Raw genomic sequence first — 10,924 nt, 5'->3', positions numbered from 1 at the left:
TACAAATACATATTTTACCACTTTATACATACATTAGCAGATTTAATTCTCACAACATCCCCATGCATTATATATGCTGTTATCAGCAAGTTACAAATGATGATTTGAGGAGCAAAGAGATGAGGTAACTTGTCTAGAGTTGTGCAGCTAATACATAGCATTCAATAGTTGCTGAAAACAAATAACTAGCAGGCATCCTTGATTCTTCTCTTTCTCTCATACCTCACATCCATTTCATTAGCAATTTCTAATGAATGTGTCACCAAAATAGATCCCAAGTTTGTCTATTTATTTCTCCCCATCTCCATTGTTACCTCCTGATGTGGTTTGGTTTTGCGTCCCCACCCAAATCTCATCTTGAATTGTAATCCCCAGGTGTTGAGAGAGAGACCTGGTGGAAAGTGATTCGATTATGGGGGTGGTTTCTTCCATCTTGTTCTCGTGATATTGAATGAGATCTCAGGAGAGCTGATGGTTTTATAAGGGGCTCTTCCCCCTTCACTTCCATCACACATATAAGACATGCCTGCTTCCCCTTCTGCCATGGCCTCCCCAACCATGCAGAACTTGAGTCAATTAAATCTCTTTTCTTTATAAATTACCCCGTCTCAAGCAGTTATTTATAACAGTGTGAGAATAGGCTAATGCACCTTTCCAATGCAACCTTCAGTTAATCTGACATGAATGACCTCAATGTTTTTGAAGTCTCTTTGCTTCTTCTCTTCATCCATATTATGAGTTGAATTATGTCCTCATATATTCACGTGTTGAAGTCCTGAGTTCCAGAACCTCAGAACGACTTTATTTGGAGGCCTCTGTAATGACAGGATTCAACACCTATATTCTCGACCACTTGTACACTGTCCCTATCAGTTTCTCAGAGTTAGTTCTGTTCCTTAACAAGATCTTTGGTGAGTTGTTTTATTTCATGGACCAATGCTTAGCAATACTGGCATATTTGGGTTGGGCACTACCCAAGAAACCTTTCCTTCTAAAGTCCCTCATACACCAACAGAGCCCTGGCTTGAAATGACCAGATCATGAGGCATCTCACTCTCCTTTAGGTGTCATGTAGATTCCTGCTCTACATCAGTTTGGTGTTACATATTGCTGTAAGAAGATGATTGGGAGGACTGAAGAGATCATTTGTTTCGCTGGTTACATTTGACCAGTATTATTCTATTGAGTAGTTTTACTCTTGCAGACAAGTACACAGACAGAAAACCTGGACCATTCTTATGCAACCTGAGCATTTTGTTGATAGGAACATGTCTTATTTTCTCCTAGATTAGGTCAGACTGAAGTTTTCCAAGATTTGCAGTTACTTTTCAGATTTATCAACTCATTGGCATAAAACAAATACAAACAAAAATTCCATATGTCATCCCACTTTTATTCCTTGGCAGTTTCCCAGAAAAAATCTGGGATAAAAATTTTATTTCATATTTTTTTAATGGCTTGGAATTCTGAGTAAAAACCTCTTAATACTAAGTTTATTATTAAAGCTCTGTTGTGCTGAGAAAACAATGACTTTATTTGTCAAAGGTGGAAACCAGAAAAACAATGACTTCATGGCTATTGGGATGTATGAAGCGGAGTTCAGATGCCCATTCTTGAAATGTCAACGTGTTGCCTAAATTCTTGGCCAAGACTTGCTTAAAAAGGATTTTTTTAATTAAAAAAAAAAAAAACAAAAAAAACACACACACACACACACAGGAAATCGAATGCCATTTGCTAGACTTACTAGTCATGGCTTAGATGCCATAAATCAGATCATATGAGTGAGGGACATTGCCCAGTAAATACACATTTTAAATTTAACAAGAAAGACTGTCATAGGTACAAATAAATTGCTACACTCTCAGAAACTTATATACCCATTTGAAATATTTTCCAGATATATATCTTAAAAGAGTCTTGCAGGAGAGTTTCTCAAAGACTACATTCTTGAAAATTACCTCTTTCTCCCAATACAACACCATTTTCATTGATGGTTCAGCTCTTGCTAAGGCCAGACTTTTATTTTTTATTTTCTCATGGTATATTCCTCTTTTTATTTAGACTTTTAAACATTTCATTATTTTATACTTGTCTATGTAATATTTTATACTTGTCTATGTAAATGCCTTACATACTTTTTATTAGATATATTCTTAGGTACCTAATATTTATTTTTTTTCTAAATTTTTTTTGAATGTGTAGTCTTTTATCCCTCAGCCCCCTCCCATTCTTCCCCCCCTCCTTGCCTCACCCAGTGCCCAAAGTCCATTATATTATTTTTATGTAAGGCCAGATATTTCTGAAGTATTGCTAGCCTTCTTAGCTATTTCTTGGTTGTATTTTCCCTCCAAAAAGACAAAATAAAACACATCAAAAAGCACATTTACTGTGTTTTTTTCTACTAACCTCATTTCATTATTTGGGTTATTAAGCTAAAAGGTAATCACATTAAAAAGTACCTAAAAATAAGACTAACACATGCCAGAAAATAAGTTGAGAGCATTAGCTTACCTTTATGCAATAGATATATTCTGAAATATTCTCAATTTCAAACAAGACAACCATTTTGAGTTTGCCTTTATCTCTAGTCTCTTTATCTTTCCCCAGAAATAAGAAACAAGTGGAATTAGATTTCACTGAGACCTTGAAAAAGCTATTGGAGATACACTTCAGTGCTATTTGTAACCATGATAGATTCTTCTACATTTGGCTCCAGAGAAGTCTTTCATTTTTGAAATTTTTTTCCTAAACTGTATCTAATTCTTACTTCAGAGATGAAATATCAGGCAGCAGTCTGTCAGGTTCCAAATAATTCTTTTACTGTAGAAGTTAAATGCTTTCTTTGTTTCCCAAGTAAACCCATTTAGCACCTGCTGAGCTGATAAGCAAATTCCAGTTCCCTGAGTCCAAGTCTCCCTCCTGAGAAGATGAAAATGTTTAGCTTAAGATAGAAAAATGCTCTTTCATTCATACCTTTTCCATCTCAAGTTTACAGTGAGGACAAAGCTTAAAGGTTTAATTGTTTATCTAAAGTGTGAGCTTTGATGATGATGGCTGCTGCTTCATTGTATTCTTATTCTTATTCTCCTCCTCTTGCTCCTTTTCCTCCTCCTTCTCTCCCTTCTTCTCCTCCTCCTCCTTTTCTTCCTCTCCTTTTTCTTCATCTTCATCTTTGCCTTCAACTTTATCAAGGACTATATTAGATATGACAATAAACATAAACAATATTGACAAAACAAATAATTCAGTTTATACCAAACAACCCAAAGAAGATTTTTTCTCAACCATTAACACTTTTCCTCAAAACCTTCATATGATTATTTCCTTAAATAATCACACAAGTTTTATGAGATAGATCTCATCTTCACTTTACAAACCAGAATTTTGAGGCTCAGAAGAGTTAAATCAGTCATATTCCACACAGATGGTAAGTTTTGCAGCTGAGACTTAAACCCAGCTCAATCTCATCCAAAAGACTATGAACTGTTCCACAGACATTAGTACACATTTTTTGAAACAAAATAAAATGAAGCAGGGTTTCCTGGCTTAGCAGGTAAGGTTTCAGAGTGGCAGAAAGATGAAGTAAGGAATAAAGAGAACTGGATTATAGTCACAGTTTTACCACTATGTTCATGACTGATTACCTATGTGAACTTTGGTTTCCGCATCCATAAGTTAAAAAGATTGAACTAGATCCTACATTCCTTTGGGCTCTAAGATTCCGTGCTCTTTAGTGTATTCGAGGCTACAGAGATAGATATTGAGATCACCAGATATCTTGATTGTCTTTCTCCATTGATAAGCAGGAAACAGAGATAGAGGTAACCCAGGCAATTGCAGAACAGTGCTAGACTCCTGACTTCCTTTTTACGTGTCATGGGGCGTGTCCCCTTTTACTGTCTCTCTCTATAGCTTCCAGACTTGTCTGCTCAAACTCTAGTTAAGTTTATCCTTCCTACCTGAAGGCTGCTTAGAGATCCAAGAAAGACACCCTAGGCAGAAAATAACCCTCTTCTCCCCTCTCCGTCTTTTGAAAAAGAAACACATAACTCAGTGTTGCAGGTACAAATTGGTTTCTATCCTTCCTTATTTCAGCGGCCTAGTGCACATTACTTACCCTTTTTCAGTGACCTCATCCCTGCAGAACCTCTTCACCCCAATAAAAGACTTTCTAGGTCTCTCTTGGTTGTAACTGATTTTCTTATGACCTGAAATGAGTCGGTAATATTCTCGCTTCTAAAAATATAAAACTCCATAGGAGACACAGAGATGAAAGCCATTCCAAAGCAGCAAACTAAGTCCAGCAAGTCTCGGGGTAGAAGTCTGCAGATGTCTCTTTGGTGGTTTCTTCTAAACTGTGAACATTTTTTGTTTAATTGTTTAATTTTTGTTTGTGTCTTACATGTTTGCTTTTTAAATTTATCTTCCTTACTTATGCAAGTGACCTCAGTATCTTCCTAATAAACCTCCCTCTGTGTTTAGAGTTGATTTTGGTAGTATCCCCTCAAAACTTAAATTGACTCGGTGATTTGCCTCATTCGTATAATTACAAAATGTCACCCTAATTGGACTTCTTTAACTAAATTTTAAACCCCTTCACACTCTGTTTCACTGCCCTGCACTTGTCACCATCTAACATAAACATTTTATTTACTTACATTCTCTTATTATTGCATTACTCCTAATAGAATATAAGTTCTACGGAAGTAGAAATTTTAGTCTGTTATTCTCAATGCTATATATTCAGGGTCTAGAATAGTTTCTGTCACTCACTTAGGAGTTATTTGTTAGATTTGCAGACATTTATGGTACTAAAGGTACTGAGATATGATTTATATCTCTCAAGATTTCTAATCTCTTAAGGAACTCTTTCTCCTCTCCTCTCCTGTCCCCTCATCCTCCCTTTCCTGCCTCCTCCTCTCTCCTCCTCTCTCATCCTCCTCTTCCTTTCTCCTCCTTTTCCCTCCCTTCTCCTTCACCTCCTCTTCTCTCCTGCACTTCCCTTCCCTCCTCTCCTCTCCTCATCATCTATCTTCTCTGTCTCCTGTCTCTCTCTTTCTCTTTCTCATAAAAGCTACATTTGCTTGCTAGTTTGCCTTCTTATAAGTTGACAACTCAGTGGGATGGCACAGGTTGAAATTTTCCCTTCCAGACCTTTGTCTAGGGCTCACCATTTTCACCTTTATAATAATATAAAATAGAAAAGTAACATTTAGGTGTGGTCTTTGGGAAAAGTTAAGGCTGCCTTTAGGGTTATTGGCCTCTGATGCCTGCCTATAACCTAGGAAAAGGGTGCCTTCTTTGTAGGTCAACATTGGTACTGAGGAACATTGGGGGGAAAAAAAAGTCTCAAAAATGTGTATTTGTATGCTCTTGACTTCTGTGCATTTATTCTCCAAATTCCCGGAGTGAAGAAGAGGAGTGGAATGCAGGACAGAATAAAGACAGGATGATCCCTTGGTTGTGGCCATCATTCAATATCTTTTTCTCCTTGGATACAGGAAATTGAAAACTTAAAAGGAAAAGCAAATGTTAAAAATCTACAATAAACAGAAGTAATTTCATAGAGGCCAGATTCCTTCTTCCATGTGTTTTCTTGCATTATTGAAAAAGCATGCAAGGAAGGTCTATCAAAAGAAATAAAGTAAAATAAAAATAAATACAATAAATAAAATTTATTTGTGCATAAATTAAATGTGTACAAATTCTAGAAAATGACATAAAACTTTGTGTTTGTTTGGGGAGAACCTATGCAATTTTTTTCTTCTTACAGGAACTACAATAGTATCAATAAGTTGTGACAGTTAAGATAATTTTACCAAGGTATGTATTCTTTTCCTAAAAGCTGAAACACACCTAGAAGAGAGGGAAAATGTAATACTTGCAAGACTTTAAAAAAAAAACCTTTGATTTGTTTTTTAGAGATGACCTTGGCCTGTTTTTTGTGCTTCTGAGTAGAAAGTAAAGAAAACTTTTCACTCGGTCTCTTAAATGATTAGGTAGGTGAAATAAGAGAAGTTTATCTTTTATAACAAACTCTCAAGGTGCTTGGTGCAAACTTGTTTTGTTTTAAATACTCTCTGGCTCCCTTCAGCCCAATAAAGCCATTTCCATGCCCTAGAGAACCTCTACTTGACTAAATACAGATTAACCAAATACAGGATCTGGTGAGGTGTTTATTAGCAATAATTCTAACTATATTCCTTTAAAGACCCAGTCTGACCATTGATCACTTTTAATATTTCCCACTTTCCCAGGCCCTTGTACCTACACATTAGGATCGCTTTCCACGCCACTTTTTCCATGAAGTCATTATTGTCTCCCATTATGAAATCAAATGACCTTCCCTTGTCCTGAATTTCTTCTCTTCCCTTTTCATCCCCTTGTTTTCCTTTCCCTTCCCTTCCCTCCCTTTTCCTGCCCTCTCTCTCCTCTCTCTCTTTCTTCTTTTCTTTTATCTGAACTCTATATTTACCCCTGCTTCATGCCACATTTCCCTTTGTACCTTATGTTAAGTTTGTTTACACATCTCTTATTCACCCATTTAGAATATGAGTTTCATGGAAGTGGTGTTTATCTCCCATTTATTCAAATGATCACCGAGGAGAAGACTTTTGCCAAAAGTGTGCTAGGTCTGGGGGACACAAAGTGGTTTTCTACCTGCAATTCAAGTCTGCTAAATGTGCTAAGGCATCTGTTACCTTAGACCAGTTGGGAGAAGAGTAAAGTTTCCTTTCTCTATGCCCTGGGAATAAGCTCATGTTAACAAATAAATGAGTGTAACGAATTAATAGTAAAGGTTAATTAATAGCTTTTGCAACAGTGGTTATAAGTTTTCCAAGAAAGAAATGTAACTCCCACAAATAAGGATCCTGTCAACACTGGAGCTGACAGTTTGTCTACGACTCACCCCACCCACCCTTAGGGGCTTTTCTAAAAAAATGGATTGTTACGATGGAGTCCATCTGGTGAAAATGGCAAGAAAACAACACGGGTTTTTCATCACCGTCCTCACATTGGCATAGCAGCCAATTGGCAGCAGAGTAAATTTGGAGTTTCTTTATTTTTTTTCTCTCCCATCTCATAGACTATGGAAAGTTCTAAATTTTAAAAGACAACAAGGCTGTATTTCAGAGGTGACAGAGTGAAATTCTATTCCCTGCCCTCCACTTCAAGCTCAAGTAACTCCTTCCTAACATATCATAACATAGCAGAAAGAACAGCTTTGAATACTTCTGCCCTAAGATCCGCTCTCCCAAGAAGCAGTGGGAAAAAGAGTTGAGATCAGAAATCATAATTTAGTGAAAAATGTAGAGCAGATTTGCTCAGAGTGTTATGCTTGGCCAATTTGAATCTGCAACCCCCTGGAGCCATGATAAAAGTGTAGATTTCTGGGCTCCCTCTCAAGCCTGCTAAGTCAGAACCTCTGAAATTAGGACTCAGCAACATGAAATTTTGACAAGCTGTCAGAACGATTCTAAATTTTAAGAAATCCTTAGATAAGGGCAGTGAAAGGATATTAAAATAGTCTAGAAGGAACCCTAATTTAAAAATTGGCTTCTTTTTGTTGTGGGGATTACTAATAGAAGACATTGTTTTTGAAATCTGGGTTTAGATTATTGTTCTTGTCTTCTAAGGATTCAGAAAAGGGTAAAGAATATGGTGAAAATTACTTTGGGGCACTGTTCAACATTAAGAGAGTGAATATGTTAAAGGTAATGCAATTAGTGGGCTATTAAATGACTTAAAAAGTCAAATAATTCAAATAGTCTTGCATAAAGTTTATAGAGCTGAGCAGAAATCCTAGAAATGAGTGTCGAGAGTGAGTTTTCAACTTATGAAGCCAACAGGTTAAGGCCATTTTCAGCGGTTGAAAATAAATTTAACAGTGAAGAAATTTATTGCCCTTTGGCTGAAAACAATGTTTAGAATTAAGTCGCTGGCTTTGGAGAAATTTGTAAAATGTATAGCAGATTATGTGGCCAATTCTTTCTAGCTTTCAAATACTTGAAATAAAATCTGCAGTTTTCTACATGAGGGAAAAAAGTGCTTAGTGGTGCATATTCCTGGCCAAGTCACTTTAGAATCCAACAGCTTTACTTTACAAGAATTCTTTTCTATAAAATGTGCATTCTTGTTCAATTTCCCTCCCTCCCTTTTTCCTTCTAAAACTTAATAATCTTTAGTCAAATTTTAAGCAGATATAACAATAACTTCAATTATAATAGAAAATACACAAGGTGAAAATAAAGGTTGTGTCATTTTGGATACAGACCTCTATAAATAAAATGTTTGAGCTCACTACAAAATTTCAACTGATATGAAGAAAGTATTTTGTGGTTTTTGGAAGCAAGAAAACATATCTTTTAAAAACCCTCTCTAGCGGTCCTTTAGTTAAGGTGTTGTGGTTGATTTCATTGTGCAAAGCATATTTCAAAGAGCTTCAGGTGGTCATTTGATACTGTGCAATCTCAGGGGCCTAGTGGATCATGTTTCCCTAGACAGAATTACAAAGTAAACTTGCATAAAATTTTAATTTGATATTGGTTTTTTCCTTCTTGTTCAGTAAGAGAAACCTATTTTTAGTAATAGCAATAGCATATACACACAAAAACTGCAATGTTAAGGATTCTAGAAATAAGATCTTCAGAACCGATAGACACAGTTAAAACAATGTAATAGATAAAATTCCATGGAATCTTCATAGCATAAAAATTAAATATTAAAAAATCCAAATGTTTGAACTACATTTAGGGGAAGTTTTGATTGTGTGACATTTCGAGGTTATAAAATGTAAGAATAGTCTCACATAAGATTTATTCCAAGTTCATCTAATATACTAGTACACCATTTGTACTAATGCATGTAACTATTTCATCATAGCCTTAAATGCAAATTACGACACAGAGATTTGAGTGAGTGTATTACAACAAATTATTTTTCGAGAGATCAAATCAATTGACAAATGGATGGAGGAGTAATTTGACACCTAATTGAATTTTTATGAACTCTATAGTAGGCCATCTCTTCTATATGACCACCTTTTACAGCACTTACAAAGGTATATAATAGCTTTTTGTAAGTGATCATTGACTTCAGTTCATATTGATCTAGAATGAAAATACTGTCAAATTTGCCTTCTTACAAACATGTTTCAGTTATCCACATAATCCCCGCAAATTTCTTGCTATTTAATTTACCATAATCCTTCACATTGTTTTTCTTTGCTAAATAACAATTTTAAGTCCATCACTTACCATCAAGTGATGAATTACTTATGAGCAAAGTAAATGACCAATGACAACAACTATTTCAAGGTTGTTATTCTCCTTGAACTTTCTGAAGTGTTAAACACAGATAGGTGCCTATACTGAAAATTATTCTCTTCTTGAATCCCTGAATCGCACAGTTTTTTGTCCTGATTTTATTCTTTTATTCATTTATATACTAATTTGTTTGTATTTTCAACAGAAAAAAATTACACTATATATAAGATTATAGAAATTAGTTTCATCCTAAGAGAAGTAAATATTAGTAATGAGATAATTTAAGTGAACAAAAAAGTAGCTGATAACTTTTCCTTCATTCTACTATCAAATGCCTTTTTAAAAAATTGTATACAGAACAAAAGGCATCAGATTCAGGTGTTTACAATATAATTGTAATCACTTTACTTCTGCTTCTCTAATTTAGGAGATAGAGAGTGAAGAAAACTTGGCTGTGTTACCATCAGTGCAGTTTATTTCTTCAGATTCAACAAATGAAATTCACAGTGGTTTCTGGAATTTCCATTACTATCCACTGGCACCAAACACAGAATAACAAACACATACTTTGCTTGGTTCTATTCAAGAATTACACACAAGAAAAGCAGATTTGTGTTATATACTTCTTCAGCATCTTTAGTTACTGTAGTAATACAACAGCACCAAACATTTTTTCTTTGTAGTTTTTTAGATGACATCTTTCTTAATGCCTCAATTAAGAAGGGTATCCCTTTAATAGAAAAAAAAATCATGTCTTATCCAAAATTATGAATATGGAAAATATGGGTGTGATCTTTAGCCAGCAATATGAATGACTATTCCAACAAGAAACTGAAAAGAAAATTACTATGCAATATTGTAGCTATTTCTCAAAGATACTTCCATGAAAATTCAGGTTCTCAATTAGAGGTAATGGACCAGATGGACACATTGCAAGGCTCAAACATAAAAATAAATTCTGGTTGAAAGCAAAACCAATGAGAAATAAACAACAATATTTATATAAATTTAAAATATAAAAACTTACATATATATTTTTTAAAATAAATGTTTTACAGGAACCTACATAAACAAAAAGATGTATTTAAATATACTTAAAGTATTGTGCATGAGAAGAGGAGAGGCATAAAATAAAAAAAAAAGAATGTTTAAAAATGCAAAACATCATTAAAACAAAAGAGGAGCTTTGTATGGAAAATTATCACAATCATCTATGCCTGAGTTATGTCTAGATAAACGAACATGAAAAACAGCTTTCATTAAGGTATGTTTTAAGGGATGTATCTTGAGACAAATTCTCATCACAGCTCCAGTTAGAGATTTCACTTTCCCTAGCAATCTGCTCGCTTATTCCTTCTGAGAGTAGTAATAATAAAAGCTAACCTTTGATGATGGCCTATGTTCTAAACATGTTAAATGTTGAATTATACCTAATCTTAAAAATGATCCAATGAGGTAAGTGTCATCATTGTCCTTATTTTACTAACGAAGAAGATTAGGTGAATTATCCAAGGTCACAAGCTTATTACCCATCTGATTCTGGATACCTGCTTTAACTTTTAGACTTCAGCCCCCACTGAAATTCTGTGTATAGCTGAAGTAAGTGTTAAATATTCAATTGTAGAATATCTTTAGCTACTTGTCTTAAAAAAAAT

The sequence above is a fragment of the Mandrillus leucophaeus genome, unplaced genomic scaffold, assembly GCF_000951045.1.
Source record: "Mandrillus leucophaeus isolate KB7577 unplaced genomic scaffold, Mleu.le_1.0 Scaffold340, whole genome shotgun sequence".
NCBI classification, from domain to species: Eukaryota; Metazoa; Chordata; class Mammalia; order Primates; family Cercopithecidae; genus Mandrillus; species Mandrillus leucophaeus.
This window is presented reverse-complemented; position numbering follows the sequence as displayed.